Source organism: Mus musculus, chromosome 1 (genome assembly GCF_000001635.26).
Source record: "Mus musculus strain C57BL/6J chromosome 1, GRCm38.p6 C57BL/6J".
NCBI lineage: Eukaryota > Metazoa > Chordata > Mammalia > Rodentia > Muridae > Mus > Mus musculus.
The window spans coordinates 194,617,268-194,635,357 of NC_000067.6; the positions used below are offsets into that span (position 1 = coordinate 194,617,268).

At 47.1% G+C, this 18,090-nt stretch overlaps 1 protein-coding gene across 3 annotated transcripts in view; it reads left to right on the plus strand.

The window, feature by feature from the left end:
• Positions 1–2,523: 2,523 nt before the first annotated feature.
• Plxna2 (plexin A2) overlaps positions 2,524–18,090 on the plus strand; it is a 197,079-nt gene continuing 181,512 nt past the window's right edge. The window contains exon 1 of one of the 3 annotated variants that reach the window (XR_373891.4): positions 2,524–3,130. The gene's annotated coding sequence lies outside the window, so the exon portion shown is untranslated. The remainder of the gene's footprint in view (positions 3,131–18,090) is intronic. The other 2 variants (XM_006497240.4, NM_008882.2) reach the window with 2 other exon arrangements.

The window sequence follows — 18,090 nt, forward strand, 5'->3', positions numbered from 1 at the left end:
GGACTTTGGTAGTGTCTGTGCTTTGGATTGTCAAGAGATCCCTAGCTGGAGTGAGTAGATGTGTGTTGCATCTACCTATGAAAAGTTTTGTCACACAACAACTAATAAGATTCATATCAACAGCTTTCCATTTTAAGGATACTATCAATTCTTCAAATACCTCCACATCTGGTTTTAACCTACCAGGTTCCTGGAGATTTCAAGTTAGAATCTCATCTTAGAAATGGGAAAGTTGGGGTCACCTAGGAAAGACAAGGGTGCTGCTTCCAGGTACCTCATAGATTAGGCTTCTGAAGTCACATCCTTAACTGGCTCCATTTTCAGATGATGCTCAGTGGCAATGTGGGAGTAGGGTGGCATCATGTCACCCAGCCTGCAGTGTGATCTGTCTGTAGGTGTTCTTTCTCCCACACTCTCCCTCTCTCTTCCTTTATTCATGACAGGCAGGGCAAGTGTGGGGAGAAAAGAACAGGATGGGTATATGTGGAGGAGTCACTTTCATTTAATGTACCCCCCATTCTTCATTTAAGGGTTTATTTCTAGATCACAGGGGTGGGGATGTGTAACTGAAATTATTTAAATTGTATTGTAATCATCTCAAAAATGAGATTAAATTGAGGCACTGAGAAGAGGCAAGAGATAAGACACAACACACACATAGTCATACAGCACTTGATTTAGAATTAAAGGCCCTATATTCAACAGAGAGCTTTATCACTTACCTTGCTCTACTAAGGATGGTCTCAGGGGAAGCTGGCTAGACTGTTGTTCCTCTCATTAAAAACATGGCAAAAGTGTAACAGAATCTGATAGCACCTTCCCTTTATCTTCCTTAACAAATTGTGCCTTCAATCCAGCGTACTCAGAAATAAAGAATAACGATCATTTGTGTAAAGAGGGAAGACACACTCACATGCAGACATAAACAATAATAGAGGAAGAATAAATGTGAGAATCACTGGGCATTTTATCAAAAATAAATGTTACATAAATTCAAAGGACAAGATAGGTGTGCATCACAGAATTCAGATTCTTTGTGGCTCCAAAGGACAAAATTGGCAACAGCTAGTGAAACTTACCGGAAACAAATTTTAGGCAATTAATGAATTGATTAATTTAAGAGTTTTTAAATGAGGTAACCATGTTTTGTTTTTAAGAATAGCTAATTGGACCAGGTATCCAGTGTGGTGGCATATATTTTTGAGTCTAGCACTTGGGAGGCAGAGGCAAGCACATTTTTGTGAGGTCTTAGCCACTATGGTTTGTAGTAAGGAGTTCCAGGACAGCCAGAGATACATAGTGAAGAAAACCAAACCAACCAAACTACCAAACAGCCAACTCTACATCCCAAAATCCCGTGTCTCTAATATAGTTGATGAAAGTGATCTTCTCTTCTCTTCTCTTCTCTTCTCTTCTCTTCTCTTCTCTTCTCTTCTCTTCTCTTCTCTTCTCTTCTCCTCCTCCTCCTCTTTCTTCTTCTTCTTCTTCTTCTTCCTCTCTCTCTCTCTCTCTCTCTCTCTCTCTCTCTCTCTCTCTCTCTCCTACTGAGAATTCAGTCAACTGTTTTTATATGCTTTCAGAAGCATCCCACATCCCTCTTTCTTTTTATACCGGTGAAGAGTATGGCCACAAGAGGGCAGTAGGGGACATTTGTCAGACACTTTGATGTGTTGAGTAAACTCGGTGTGTTCAATCTCCATCGGGGAATTCGAAGACCCTGAGACCTTGCAGGGGTATAGCTTGCACAGGCCCTCGCGGGAAAGCCGTAGCCGCAGTTGCAGATTCACAGACTACGAACCAAGGAATCAAGACCCGTGAGCGCGGAAGCAACCAGGACTGAAAAATCCTCTTTTCTGGGGATATTAAAGTTGTCTTAATCTTCTAGCCATTACCCTCTGCCTCCAGTACGAGGCGGGCTCGCGGGTCTGGATAATGCAAACGCTCCTGGTACTATGGTTTCCACAGCACCCACCCGAGTCAGCCCCTACCTCCTTTTCCAATGGAACAGGAAACCGGAGATGCAAAGCCAGACTCCTCTTTAAAATGTAGAAATAATTATCAACAACTTCAAACCTCTTTTGACAGCTCGTTGGCTTTCTAGAATTTGTAGGGTAGAGAAATTTGCTGTTCCGAAATCCGACACCCCATCTCAAGCCCATCAGTAATATATGTCCCTCCACACTCACCCCTAGCTCACAGGTGAAGAGAAAGGAGGGGAGGCTTTGCTTGGTGACAGGTGACGCCACGCGAGGGGATGGGGTGCTCTCATCACTCTGATCCCCTCCCGAAGCCTAGCCAGCTGGCTTACCAGGCCCCAAGACATGAGTCCCTAGACCCTGGTACAACCTTTCTGGGCCCTTGACTACTGACAGTGTCTGGTGGTCCAAACTGAGCGAGCAGAACGCCTGCAGAGCCGTAGCTCTGCCGGGTTCTTGGGTGGACCAGCTAGGGTATTCGGTCTGCGCGGGCGGGGCGCGTGGGCGGGGAGGGGGTTAACGCGGCCTCTATGATAATGAGCTGAGCGGTAATATAGGAGGCCGGCTGAGGGCGCCGCCACCGGAGCTGAGCTGAGCCGCGCTGCGCGCAGCACTGTCCGCGCAGAGCCGAGTGGGGGCGGCTGGAGCAGCTGCTGGGATCCTTCAGCTGAAGACGAGCGATCAGATCTGGTGGACCCGTGAGCCGTGGAGCCGCGGGGAGCTTATGGGCCCGGTCGCAGACAGAGCTGGCAGCGGTTCCTGGAGGAAATAGGGCCGAGCAAGCCAGGAGCAGAAGGGAAGGAAGCGCGGGATCGCTGATGTCAGAGCAGCCCGGAAAGTCGTGCTGGAGAAAACTGAAGACACCCGGCTTTGAGCCGCCCCGGAGGGACCCTGCGGGACCCCACGCCCCTTCACAACCGGGTCCCTGCGCACAAGCGACTGGGACGAAGACGCGAGGAACCATTCGGGGGCCACCCCAGGAATACAGGCAAGCGGCCGGCGCGGGCCGAGGATTTTAATGATCCTGGGTTACATGTGGAACTGGCTGCCAGTGTGACTCCCGTCAGGCAGGACTGGGCGCACGCTGCCCTGGGCAACCGCCAGTTGAGCGGACGAAGAGGGGACGCAGGGACAGACAGACACTGCCGAGCTGGGTAAGCAGCGCCCTCCGCCCTTTCCCCGAGCGCGCTCCCGCGGCGGTTCCTCCGGCGCAGCCTCCTCAGGTCCCCTTGGGGTCCCGGCCCCGGCCCCGGCTTGGTTGTGGCGGCGAGTATACGCGCGTGATCCGCCACTTTCGCAGCTGCAGTCTCCTGTCCAGGCTTCCGGGCCATAGACTCCAGCGGCTCTGGTGGTTCCGGCGCTCCGTGGCGCGCTTATAGCGCGCACCTGCCGGCTGTCTGCAGCTCTGGGGAGCGCCTGAGCGACGAGGTCGTCCCAGGGTTGGAGCCCAGAGAGGGCCTCCGTGGCACTAGCAAGATAGCCTGGAGCGACTATGGCCGGAGGCCGGTTGGGGGGCGTTCACCAGGCAGTGTAGTCCCGGGTGGCCGCTGGCTGTTCCAGTGGTTCAGTAGACTGGGAATCACCGGGAAGGAGAAGGCATCCTTTGCGTGCGTTCCGGGAATCTGTGAGAACGGTTTGGAAGCACTGTAGTTAAGTGTTCCTGTCCCCATCCCCCATGGCATAGTGCCCAGCTGGGGCCAGCCCCCTTGGTTTGAGCAACAGTGGTGCTGGTTGAAGTGGGAGTTTGTCCAGAGTCCAAGAGGCTCCTTAAAGCTCATTTCCCTCCATGTACTCTTTTTTGCCCTACCTCACGAAGTGATAGGATCTTAGAAAATTCCAGTTTCTTTTACTCATAGGTAGTCTTCGTAAATGTTCATCTTGAGCTGTATGTCAAAAGCTGAAAATGTCATTCCTAGGGCCCTCAAAAATGCCCACCTGTTTAACATGACCCTTGCCCTAGGAAGGGCTATCTCTTCAAATAGCTCAAGTAGAGATAAGAGGGAGAAAAAGCTGGGGGGAGGGAGGGGGTGCAACTTGGGAGAACAGGTCAGTCCCTACCATCTGGAAAGGAGAGTAGTTGTTGAGGGCAAGAATGTTCAGTGAAGATCCAAGATCACAGACAGATTAACTCTCTAGCCACTCATATGCACAACAGACAGAGGTGGATGGCTTTGGGGAGTGAGGCTACCAGATGTCTCTGAAGGCCATCTGTGGGGGATTAGACATTTTGAGACACAGCCATCCTTGCAGTGGACCAGGTCTGTACAGTTGAGTATCTGGGCTAGAACACAGACAATACTGAGATGGCTGCTTTCAACAGACCTGGAGTCAGGTTCAGCTCTCTGCAATTCCACACAATAGCAGGCCTGTCATACTCAGTCTCTTTCCAGATCTTGAAACTTCATTCTTCGCTCTGGGCTGACTATGAATGTTGGGGCTTTCCAGTAAGAACCCGTGCTCCTAGAGGAGCTTAACCCTGGCTGGAGGAATTCAGCTGTTCCTAATTGAAATGCACAACTTTCTGTGTAATCACCCTGGAAAACTCCTACAGTTGCAAGCAGCCCTCCATCCGCTGACCTCCAGGCAGGAAGATAGAAGAATTCATTAACTTCTCTTCTCCCCACAGAGCATCATTGGAAGTAATTACCTGTGATCTCTGCTGGGTGGCCTAGGGGTGGAAAATTGAGAGAGGGCAGGGAACCAAGGAAACAGAGTGGAATCTTGCCCCGTACCCCAGGAGGTTGCTTTTTTGTTTGTCTTCTACCTGACATCACCTCCTCTTGGTGCTAAGCCCCCACCCATCCCACAACTTGCCTCTACTACCACTCGCTAGTGTTACCTAAAGAACCTGTCTTCTCTTTTTCACAGTTAATCTTGTCCAAAAAATCTGTTGATAAAGGGGGCTCTGACTGATCTCTGTCCCCATACTGTCCTCAGAAAATTTGCACTGGGATGGGGGTAAATAGTCTTGAAAAACAAGAGAATATGGCTTTTGACCCATCTATAGAGGACACTCTGCTGAAGAGCAGCAAGCTCTGAGGTGCCAACGAGTTGGATAGTTTTCCCTCCAAGGGAAAAAAAGGCAAGGGGGTCTCTCAGCTGTTCCATTTTCATTGTTGTCAGGGCATAGGGACAAGGACCCTCACAGACTGGATCCAGGCAGGGGTGAAGAACAGCTGACCTTTTGGCCTAAGACTAAAGGAAGAACAGACAATAATAACATATGACTATCACTCAAGACTATGCCATCCCAAGGCTGCCGGTCCCTATCAGAGCTGCCCCGAACATCTCTCCTGTCTCTAGACTGTCAATGAAGGACTGCCCTCCAACATCCTTGACCAGGAGAAGTTGTATATGTGGTAGATGGTTAAGTTCAGCATCTGTTTTGCAGGAGTTATGTGCTCTAAATAAGGTTGGGAAGCCTCAAAAAACAGCCTCTACTAGGCCCCCTCTCCTGCTTACAAATACTCCTGATTATTCAGCTAATCTTTATTTCATGGGCAAGGAGACACAGGAGCAGGAGGGGAAGCCAGTGACATGCTTAAATACACAGGACAGCAGCTGGCAGGAGCTTTAAGCTTGCCAGCACAAGCAATCCCGAAATATTTCTGGTACTGGAGTCATCACTGTTTGTGGAGCCTTATGGTTTCTATTCCACCTTGCTTTCTATGACTGCCTCTGGAAGATACAGGATTTGGTGTCGGGGAGGCAATTCCTGTTTCCAGTCCCCCCTCCCCAGCTGTCTTCCTGCATTGCCATACAGCTGTCTCTGCACAGAGAGACTAGGGTACAATATACTTCTGTCCATTATGGCAAATGGAGAGGCAACCAGAGCCAACCCCCCTCCTAACCCCATGCAGATCATAAAGAGACAGGAGCATTGTGTTACAGTCTGTTAGCTGGAATAATCCAAGACTGCCTACAGGAAAGCAAGAGAAGCGGGTTTTGAGGTGCTGGGTGAAGTTTTTACAGCTAATATGTACAGCACCCCAACACTACCTTTCTCCCATTGTTACCCCTCCCCCCAGGGCTGTCTGTTATCAATTCATTCTATGTGAGTGTTCTGTTTCTTCCCATCACATATGCTCAGTTCAAACAATGATGAATGGAACCGATTCCCTTATGGGAAACAGTTTTTTCACTTAGTTACAAAGATTTCATGCCTGATTAGAGCAAATGAGGGGTGGGTGTGCCATCCCCTGCTTTTTTTTTTTTTTTTTTTTTTGGTCATTTCTAAAGGTGACCCCCCCCCCCCCCGTGGAGACAAAAAGAAAGGCAGTTCGCTGGGGTCAAACAGCTGGTCCCATTGCGCCTATTGGAAATGGCTGGTCTGAAGAAGCCACCCCTTTCCTCTGCTCAGCCCCCAGACTTCTTTGGGCCCTACTTCCTAGTATATGGGGATATGGAACCTCTGTACAACTCATTGCTCAATATTAGATTGGAGGGCAGGAATAGAAGTGAGAATCATTTTTGTTGGGGATAAGGTCCCTATGGAGTTCTAGTATGAGATGAGAGAAGGAAGGGAGGGTGGCAAGAAAGGCTTACAACTGAGCTCCTCCAGAAAGTTCCCTGCTTCAGCAGCTGGTTAATCATTATCCTGACTTGGTCTGGCTTAGTCTCTCATCTGGGTAGCAGGTTATCTCTGGGAAACCCTGAGAACCAGCAGGTGTTCTCCGGCAGTCTTCTCTTCTCCGAACAGAGTGGTTGGTGTTGGCCTTCTCTGCTGTCTTCCTATAGTCCGTGGCATAGTACCTGACCCATTCACTCTCCCCTCTTCTTCTTTAAGCATCCCTCCTTACCTGTCCATTTGTCCAGGCTTTACCAATTGTTTACATGTCAGGGTGCAGCCAGCGACTGAGGAGAAGACAAGGGCTGGTTGAGTTGAGAGGTCTGGCTTCACATGGAACGCCAAGCAATTTGGGTACAAATAGTGACCAGTTTGTTTGAAAATGAGTTAGCGGGGGATAGAGAAGGGAGTTTGAACAAAGCCTCTTGTTCTTCCTACCGAAAGACTGGTTCACTAAAGACTCTGAACAGCTCTGGCCTGTGGTCCTGTTCTAGATATCTGAGGTTAGATCACTTGATAGGAGGTCCTCCCAAAGTACTTGGCTCATCAGAGCTGCCTTGCTGAACTCTACAGAAACGCAGGTAGAAATGGAGCATGTAGCTCAAGATACAGGCATGAAGGCGCACTTGCCATAATAGAAGTCAGGATGTAGACAAGGTCTCAGATAAACAGAGAGACAGGCAGGAGACACAGGGAAGATAAAGATACTGACAGTGTACTGAGATGGGAGAGCCAGTGACTGAGCCCCAGGCACAGGCTCCTTCAGTGAGCTCAGAGCCTGAGGCTCTGGGATGCAGGAAGCCAAAGTAGCAGGTTTTCTCCACTAGAGGGGACTCTTCAAAACCACAGGTTCTGAAATACTGGCTTTTGTGCTTTTTCTTTTCTTATTTGGGGGGAACCGGGGGAGGGGGGGCTATACTGGAAACCCCCAGCCATTACTGCTCAGAGACCACAACTGGAATGGCAGAGGGCAGAGCTGGAACTTTTCAGCCCTGTTTGGCACAGAGGAATGAGATTAGGGGAGAGAAGGGCCCAAGAAGTAAGGATCAGCTTCATTATAAAATGTTCACCAGGCTTACAGGGGAGGCTAGCATCATAGGGAATGTATAGGTTCCTGTGCATGCATGTGTGTGTGTGTGTGTGTGTGTGTGTGTGTGTGTGTATAGATATAACTCTGAGAGGCCAGCCCCACAGGACTTGTCTGGGTTTAGGGGGCTGAGAGAGGCTTAACCCATACAGTTCATGTCTGGGTGGCTAGGGGAAGGGATGTTATATTCAAGTCAGCAGGCAGTTCAGTCCTGGATGTCTCATCAAGTGACTCTTGCCTTTTTTTTTAAACCAGCAAGTAAAATTTTGGCCCATCCCCAAGTCCCTGTCACAGGCCTGCTCGTCTTCTTACTCCCTAATGTGGATTTCCAGCCAGTCTCAGCAGTGGCAACACTGCTCCGAGGGAGACTTTTTTTAAAAAGACCTTTCAGGAACTAAACGCATGTCAACGTTGTATCACTGACTTAATCTTTGTCTTCATATTCTCCCTGGGAGCCTGTCTCTGAATTCTAATTCCCCCTTTCATTTCAAAGGAGGACAATATTGAGGGAGAACAGGCATAGAGTGCAGAGGCTTCTCTCATCCACAGAGATAATAACTGTCCAATGGTAGATGGAAAAATATTGAAGTTTGGGGATGGGCAGGGAATCAGAGATCAGTGTCCCTCCAGATCTGATACCATCCCCTGATATTTAATCTCAGCTTCCCTCTGGCTTAAACTTACTGAGGGTCAAGAGTGGAGTGGAGGGAGGACATAGGGAAAGAAAGAAGCAAAACAAGATAAATGTGTCCGGTTATGAAAGTTTAATCCTGCTTTTCCTTGCCTGAAATTACTTTCAGGATGAGAGAAAGAACAGTAAGTTCAACTTGTCTTTCAGAAGCAGGGTGGGGAGGGGCCCTGGGGCACAGACTGAATATGTGGTAAGGTAAATGACTCTTTTCCCTCTATGACCCCCAACATGCATGTGTGTGCAGACTTGCACACAACACACATACCACACACACACACACACACACACACCCCTCAGAGGCTTCCAGAGCCTTCTGGAGGCCCCATTTCTGCCCTGCTCCACCTTCTGCGAAGACTCAGACTCACAGACTTTCTTTTTTATGTTTAAACAGCCTACCTTGTAGCTTTGGTTTCTCCTTTGGGTGTTAAGAGAACATTACTTGAGTATTTGAGCTACTGTTTCTGCCCCTTATGGCAAGCCACACAGACACTGAAAGCAGGAATCAGAACACATTCAGATTTAAATAGGTGCAGATTGATCTTGTGCTTGTGTGCTGCCAAAAATGTGGTAACTCAAAGCCCAAGGATAGAAGGGCAAAAGCTTCCGCCTTCAAGGAACCACAACCGCAATGTCTGGTGCTGAGGGAGAGAACTGCACAACCACACCCCCCCAGGCACCAGGCAAAGAAGGCAGGGTGGGGTTAGCCATGACTAGCCTCCTTCCCTTCCTGAAGAAGGTTGTTGCTCAGAGCTTGTACCCTGTGTCACTCAGTACATGGCAGATTTCTGGGAAGAACTGGCTGGTACCTGAGAGATCCAGGGTACTGTTAGTAGGAGCTATTTAATTCTACCTCCCTACCCTCTGCCCTTCCCCCATGGGTGAGGCAGCACTAGAGTTGTTTCCTACAACACCATTTCTCACAGCAAAGTATGGAGAGGTTTTCCTGCTGCATTCTTCCCCAATATCCCAGAAGTGGAAGTGTGGACACTAGTGTGGTTCAACAGGAAATGTCACTGTTTGTCCCTATTTCAGCCTGAGTGTCCTAAATGAATCCTATCTGAGATGAAAGCCAAGGAGGGCTAGCAGAGGGAGGTTAAAAGGAGGTAGATGTCAGCTCTCTTGGGGACTCTGATCCCATCATGGGAAATAGAACTCCCTGAACCTTAGGGTGGAGGGCCTTGTACTAGGGTGTCCCAGACTAGGGATAGGCCTGGGCTTCAAGAGACCTGAGAAGCCCTTACAGTTATGCCCTGGAACATCTATGTGGGTTTTTTGTTTTTTGTTTTTTTGGGTTTTGTTTTTTTTTTTTTTTTTTTTTTTGGAGAGAGGCCTGCTAATCCATCCATTGTAAAGAATCTCTGTAGTTTAGGCCTTGTACTATAGTTGGCAACTTGGCTTCTCAAGTGTCAACCCAGTACAGCTACTCTGCTGTGGACAGAAAACTTGTGTGAGGCTGACTTAGAGTGAGTAAGAACACTCCAGGGACAGCTCAGACGGCTGGGGAAGCCACCATGACAACTTTTCTGTAATCATAATCATGTAAGGCACATGACCTTTCTAAGCAGGAGATAGGCTAGGAGAGGGGTGGGCTTAGGAAGGGTGGGTAGAAAGCTCTGCCTCCCTGTGGAGACTGAGGACCAGAAGGTTGGCAAAGTGGCAAGGGGATGTTGCAGCTTTGAAGTTGTTTCCTGCTTCTAAAAGTGAAAGGTCTCTACTGAGCTGAATAAATATTACACTGACTTCTGACCTCTCACCTTCCCTGTCTGTCCCCCATCCCCACTTCCTCCTCTTCACTTTCTTCAGGAACAAAAATACCTGAAGGAGAAGAGCCTGGTTTCTGAACTCCCTGAAGGACTATTTCTCAGTAGAGCTCAAACTCCTTCCCCATTGTGAGCCAGCAGAGCCCCACTCTGGGTCTCCACTTCAAGTGTAAGTGCTGGTGTTTCTTAGAGTGTCCAGAGACCTAGAGTAGGATGGCTGACCCCAGCTTCAACCTGCTTGGAGCTTCCCAACTTATCCTTTCAGTCAGTGACAGAAACCTGCAGCACCAGGACTTTTGTAAGGTACCCCCAGATCCTGTAAACACCTCCAGGTTTACCCAGAAGAATGAAGTTCTTATCTGAGTACCCAGGCAGCAATCCCTCCAGGTTTTCAACTCAAGCACTTTGGGAGTAATATGAACCACATGTGTAGCTGGAACCAGGAAGCCTCACACAGAGGGTGTGAGACCTACTAAGAGCCAGACAGATGGCCAGGAAGAGTGTGGTGTCACACAGGCTCCTGCTACATAAGAACAAAGGAGGAACAAAGGGTTTCCCTTCACACTTTCTGCACCCTTCCTGGGGGCTTCTCACCTGTTGACTGCTCCATACCTCCATTTGCTCCCTGGTAGCAGGAGGGAGAAGAGAGCATGCCTGACACTCTGGTGAGCTGATTCCTCCCTCCAACCCAGTACCTCTGTCTCTGTCTGTGCATGTGATAGGGTTTGTTTGTTTGTTTGTTTGTTTGTACATTGTGATGTTCAAGAGCTTTTATTTGTCTGTGCTTCTGGAGCTAGGTAGAAGTTTGTTAAGGGAGTTAGGAAAATGATGAGTGCTGCCAACTGGAAAAGTTATTCTAAAATCCAGAGCAGAATAAAACCAGGGGTGTTCTCCCCCATAGTCTCTATATTAATTTAGAATTTTCTAAAACGGCAAGATCTCACTTAAAGAAAATGTGTGTGCTTAGAGTATAAAGAGCCAGATACTGAGTGGAGTCTAGAAAGAGGAAAAACCCATGGTAGCTCTGGCACTGAGGCCATAGGCATTGTTTATGGCTGGCATTTAAATATGGGACTTGAGATTTGAATCCTGACTTTGCTGTGTTTGGGTTTTTTAATATCCTCTACTCTTAGGAGTAGAGAAGGCCCTGGTCTTAGAGCAAGTCAGTTGGCATTGTACTGAGAGTCAACCTCCAGAAAAAGGCCAGTTCCTTGGGCTCAGATGCCTGGCTGCATTTAGGAGGTGCTGTCCCACACAGAAACAGGTATGCAAAGGACAAACACAATAGGAAGAGTGTTGGCAGGTCCAGAGGGCCCAAAGACTTGAGTCCAATCCTTGGCCTTTGCCCGACATTGGTCATGCTATGTAACACAGCTGGGGGAAAGCATTAGCTGTCATCTCTTAGATCCATACACTGTCCCCTGGCCAAACTGGGAGAGGGCCTCATTCCTTGCTGGAGTACAGAACATGGGAATGTGACATTGAAAAGATATCCCTGCATGCTTGGCAGTACTCTCCAAAAGCCTGCCTCAGAAAATGGAGACAAGCATGACATGATGCCTCAATTCTCTTTACTAAACATGAGTTGCAAAATGAACAGGTGTGCTGTGTAGAACACTTGGGAAGCATGCCTGAGTCTCTGAAAATAGCTTTAACCCAAGTTCAAATAATAGCTAAGAAACTCAATCCCAAGCTGAATGGTAGATTGTCCTGCATCACACAGCAAGTCATTATTCACCGTACTTCGTTTGTTCCTGCCCACTATCCCTGCCTACTTTACCACATTTCTCCCCAGCTTCTTGCTGCAATCCTTTACCCAGTTATATCCTCATCTTGCTATTCCTGAGTTTGGCTAGACACACAGCTCATGATGAGGCAGTATCCTCAGGAGAACTCACCATGCCTCTTTTCTGCCCATCTGCTGGCCTTTAGCACACATCCACAGTTCCTACTGGCACTGAGCAGTGTGGGGAGAAAGACTTCCCCTCTTTTCAATAGCTTCAACCAGCTTTCTTCCATCCATCTCCAGTCTTGCTATTTGCACAGTCAATGGCTCTGGCAAGGCCAGGCGGCCTTTCCCTCCTGAGAGCCACTGTGGGCACTGTTTGTGTTTCGGTCTCTATAGACTCAGCATTCACAACTTGAAGAGGCTGAGACAATGACCCCAGCAGCTGCCTGCAGACTGCTGGCTGGGAGGCACAGACCAAGAGCTCTGACTCTCAGGGATCTGCCTGCAGAGGGGCAAGAGGCAGGGAGTGTCAGGCCACCAGGGTTATGCCCTTTGCACCTGTGGGCTTTCCCAAGCAGCTGTGCCTGGCCTTGAAGGATGGGGAGGGGGGAATAATCCAGAGAACTTGCTCAGATCTCTAATTTCTACTATACACCCCCTACATTGTTGTTACAGTACTCTCCTAGCTATGCTGTGAAGTATTGGGGGTAGGGAGTTAAGGGAAGTGAGGGACATGATTGCTGGTTTGCACACTGGAAGGAGCAGAGAGGAATGAAAGCTTAGTCAGGGGTCTGTCCAGATAGGGGAAATGTGCTTTACTTTTAAGGAGTTTGAACATGGAACTGGCTAATTCAGTTTGACTGAATAAATGTTTATAGAATATGTGCCATGGGCTGAACATGATGAAAGGAAGGTAACTCACCTCTCTGGCTCTTGAAGATCTGAGAGGTAGGAGAGAGCATGAGCACACAAACAATCATTACATATATTGTGGAAAAATAGAAGAGAGACATGAACCAGAAATATCCAACTCGGGCAGAGGCCATCTATGGAGGATATGATTTACATCATTTGGAGAAGCAAGCAATAGTTCAAAGATAACCAGGTCTCCAGTAATGTTTTTTTTTATATAGATTTAAAAAATAAACAGGTGTAATATGTAGAATGTTTGGGAAATGTTTCTGTATTTTTGAAAGGTGGGTCAGAAAGGCAAATTAGCTGATTGCTGAGTTCTCTACCCACTTCTGGCCCTTGCTTTGCTTTTCAGCAAATTCACTGAAGGACTGTAGAGGAGAACAGGGTAGTTTCAGGTCTAAACAAATGACCCACAGCTACTAATCATAATTCCCAAGTAGAATTAGTGCTCACAACTTTGTTACCATAGCTGGCCTCAGAACAGGGTCCCAGGAAGGTTGGGCTGGGATTAACCCTGGTTTCCCCTGGAGCCAGAGTGCTACTAATCATGTTAAAATTAGCACTCTCTTTACATGCAGGGGCAGAGCTGCTGAACTAAGGTTTGGTCAATTCTCTGCTAGAACAGCTCTAACTTCTAATCACTGTCATAAACAGGGCTGAAGCAGCTGCTCACTCCAGTCTATTATCAGCTTGGTTGGAGACAGAAATTTAAATGACAGTAAGATGCTTAGCAAAAAAAACCGAAAGTCAGTGTTAAAAATAAAGAAAACAAGACAGCTTGTTTCATTGAAATAGAAGAGTTATTAAACAGCCCTGAATTAATTAGTGATCTGCCAAGTCTGGGGATAGAAGAACAGGAGGTGGGGCTGAGAGCTAGGAGACTTGATCAGGGAAAGAAGCCCCAAGGCAGTAGGCAGGAGCTGTTGCAGTTTACCCTGGCTGCAGAGACATGGTGGTCTTCAGAAGGGAGCTAGCAGCAGGTTTCCTGCCCATAGGGACAGTCAGGCTGAGGAGAGGAATTTGGCACACTAGTCTCAAAATGCATTCATTAGAGCTTCTGGACTCTTTCATCTACTAACCCATGCAGCTCCTAGGGTTATCAAAAGGCTGCAGAGACCTCAGCCCTCCTTCTCACCAGCTAGACCTGGGCAGAAGCCAAGTGGCATTTGATGGCTGGTCAGCAGCTCTCCGAAGTTCCCAAAAATTCAACTCAGTGACAGCTCTAACCCTCATTCCCAAAGGATGGTAGCAAGGTATAACCAACTCTAGATGCATTGATACCTACCCAGAACTGTATGGTGACCCCTAGAGAAGATAATCTCTTCTTGGAAATGGCAATTAGTGGCACTTACTTGGATCTCCAGGTATCAGATAAGCAGGATGGTATATGTAACTCTGAAAGTCCAGAGTATGCTTAGAATCTTAACCAAAATAGTTAACCTGGACTATCCTCCAGTCGTATTATGTGTGAAACAGCAATGCTAAGACTACTGGCCCTCACAACCTACATGAGGGGCATAAGAATGGGGTGATATGTCTTAAGAAACAACAACCAATTTACAACATGGAATCCCTTGGAAACTTGGAACAACACATAAGGAAAGTTTCCTGGAAGAATTTGAATATGGCTGGGAGAGGGCTGGCTTACATGCACACATATGGAGGGAGGGAAGTGGCACCCATGCATAAGCCATGCCTGACAATAATACACTGGATCTTGAGCCTGTCGCTGCAGGGGCATTTTCTTTGCTCTTTGACCTCCACATTCTTTCTCTTCACCCTTGGCTCCCATCACTTCAGCTACCTCCTGGCTGTTTACCCTTTTCCAGACTTCTCTCTCACACCCCATTCATCATCCTGGGTCAGATTTTTCTAGTCCTCACTGGGGAGTTCTTTTTATCCCTCACAACCCCAGGTTCTCCAGTGGCCCTAGACTTTGATGTGTCTGTCTAGAGATGATAAAGCCTCAGAGGTCTGCAAAGTATGTTTCTCTGCTCCCCTCACTGTAGGTAGTGAAGGGACTAGATACCTGTGTATTTGGGCCCAGATGAGGTTCTAAAGCAGACAGAAATCTGCCAGGAATTTCACCTGCCCTTACATTTTTGACTAGTTACTTTTACTTAGCTTTGTGATACCTCCTCTGCTGGGATGTGCATGTGAACTTGTCTGCTACCTAAGACAGGCTTCTTGGCAGTATCTGTTCTCCAAGAGTCTGTCTTAAGGAAAAAGATAATAAGAACTGATGGTGGGAAGGAAGGCGCTGCTTAATCAGCTTCCTTGAGGAAAACAGTTGACTCCTATTCTAAGACTGAGTCTTGGTTTAGAAAAAAAAAAAAAAAAACACTGGGGAAGAGAAGCTAGGAAAACAGGATGAAACAGGAATTTCTTTACTCATGTAATGAGCAAACACTATATGGAAGAGGTTGGGGAATGTGAGATTCTGCCTGCTGGGCTGCCATCTCAGTACCTCCTCTGCCTCTCTCTTGTGATATTGACATCTACCATCTTGTTTCATTTAGAGACTGTGAGGGTGTGAAAGGGAGACCCAAACATGGTGCAACCTGAAGACTTCCAGGAAAGGTATTAGAGATCTGAGGTCATTAGGACAGAGAGAAGAAGACTCAGAGCATTGATTCAGTTCAAGAGGGCTAGGTCCCTAAAGCAAAGTGCTAGGAGGTAACCTCTTACCCAGTCTGGAACACAGCATCTTGATCTTTGAGAAGTCACCCATCGACCTTTGAACAGCCACTTATGCCAGTGGGATGGTGAACAGTGTTTCTTAAAAACACTGTGACTGGTGTTTACTCAGAGCTGTATAGTTTACAAAACAATTCAAATCTTTGTCTTCTTGATTCTCACCACAACCCTATCAGGTGTCTTTTGACAGAGAATTTAAGGTTCTCTTCCTCCAAAGGTTCAATAACATGTGCAAGGTAACCTAGCTAGAGAGAATAAGATTAGAGCACAGCTCTGTCTCCAAACACCATGTATTTTCTCTGCAGCAGTTATTCTCAGCAAGTACCATGGGGAATTGCTTCAACCTCTTGTCATATTCTGCTCTGAACCTTCCTAGGGCACCTTCCCTTCCATATTCTGTTTTTGATAACATTGTGTAGTCAAATTGCCACATTTTTATTACTATATGCTTGCATTATTCTGTGGTCTGTGTCTCTGGAGTTCTTTGCCAAAACTTTCTGTACAAGCTGATGTGATCCCTTCTTTCTTCTTCTGACTCCTTCTTCCACCTTCCTCCACCTTCCCAGAACTCTCCTCCATATGTTCAAGGTGAACAAGAGCTGGGGTCCTTTCAAACTGTTCACATACTTCTCCATGAGCTCCAAATGATCAGTTATGGCAAATCTTTGAACCAAGCATGATAAGATAGATCAAACCATTCCTCCATGAGAACTTATCAAGGATCATGTCAGCTGAAAAAAACTAAACAAGTACTCATTTCCTTCTCTGTACTGCTCAGGATCAGACTGACTGCGTTTCCGAGTGAAAGGCACTTGCTTGCCCACCTTGCCAGCAGTCTAGCAAGTACCAAATATAAGTCCAGCCTTCAGTGTCTGTCTCAGTCAGGAGACAGGATGTTGTCACATACAAAAGAGTTGCTACTGCACTTTGGTGGGTGCAGTAAGTAGGTGCTGAAATCAGGATTTCCCACTGACTTTAGATTTTTTTTTTTTGGAAGAGAGCTACACAGAGGGGGAAACTGAGCCAAGGATTGTGGGGATTCTGTTGGAAGTAAAATCACTATTACAGAGGTAGGTAGTAATGGCGGGAGGAAAAAAAAAACAGCAGGAGGGGCAGGATCTTAGGCATCCAGGGGTTGGAGCCTTTCTGAGCAAAAATAGGGAGCTATGCCAGGTATTTCCACAGTGAGTCCTTCATTTTGCCCATGTGCCTGGCAGCATGAGCCAAGGGCTATGAGAGATAGGACCACTTGCAGCATGTGTGACTCTGAGTCTTAGCTACAGGTAGGTTTCAATAGAGTCTGTCACAAATGAAGGCCTGAGTGGTAATGATTTGACTATTATACAAATGCTATCCCAGGAGATAAGCCACCTTTCTGGATTTGGGACACTGTAGCTTCTGGATATGGATGGACACCCTAAATCAGCAATAATGATAGCCACTGTTCCTAACATAAGGCAGAAGCATCAGGGATGGAACAGGCTTCCTTTTCCTGGAACTCATCAGGCCTGAGGCCACAAAGGGCAGAATGAATGGTCTGTAAGAAGAAGCAGGAAGTCTCTCACCTGATCTGGAAAGGTGGGGTAGAATAGGTAGCAAGATTATGCTCTTAGAAGAAAAAGCGGTGGCAGACTTTGGGGTCATATCCAGTCTTGTAGTCAATGAAGAGTGGAGTGGAGGGTGAAGTGATAGCCTAGTACTCTGGCTTTTTCTTTCCTGACCTTTTGTTTCTCCTTTCTCCTGCTAGTGTGGACTAAAATTATGTCATTCATTCCCAGAAAACATTATGTTTAATGGCAGCACAACATAGTATTATGTAGAATAACTACAATTTGTTTCATCACCGAAATAGGAGATTTTTAACCCTGCTTTGCTGCTCCATTTCATTCCTGCAAGAGATGCAGGGTTTCCCTGTAAGGTAGAGAAGGGCAAGAAGAAAACGCTCTCTTACTCTCCACTAGATCAAATGGAGTTGCTCTGAAAGGTGACTGCCTGTCCTCAAGGCTTTCACTATAGAACACTCCAGACCCTCCCTGTAACTGAAGTTAGCCCTAGTCCAATCCTGCTGCTACCTCACTATAATAAATGACCCCTTAGGATAAGTTTAAAGAGGACCGTATAGCCTCCAATGAAATGCTCACCGGGTTTTACTTAATGTTCTGGTGAATTTTACCAGACTTGTAATAAGAGGGTTTGACTGAAAGTAAATTTTAGAAATGTAGTCCACTTGGAATATTGGAGGAATCATATTGGCCATGTAAAACTCTGTCTCCTAGCTGAGGATACCACCCAAGTTTCTCTCTTGGCTTCTTAACTCAGCTACTTCATTTGCTAATTGTGGACTATCCATGAACCTTAAGATAGTAAGGTTCTCAGTAGTGCAGGAAAATAGCTGGTGACTAATAAAGAATAGCAGCGGTGGACACTCTTTCTTGGTTTTATTTCTATGGTTATCCTACTCATGGTCCTTAGGATCTGATGTCTCCTAACATGAATTTAACCTATCAAGGTATAGTCGTATGCTTATACTTTATTCCCTTTGGAAAGAGCCTGGGAATTGCTTTTCCTGTGCTTTAGCCTAGTAATGCTTACCAGAGCAGCACCCCACTGCTAAGGTGATGCCAAGAGAGCCCTACTTAGGATGAAGGGAGCAATAGGCCACCTTTTG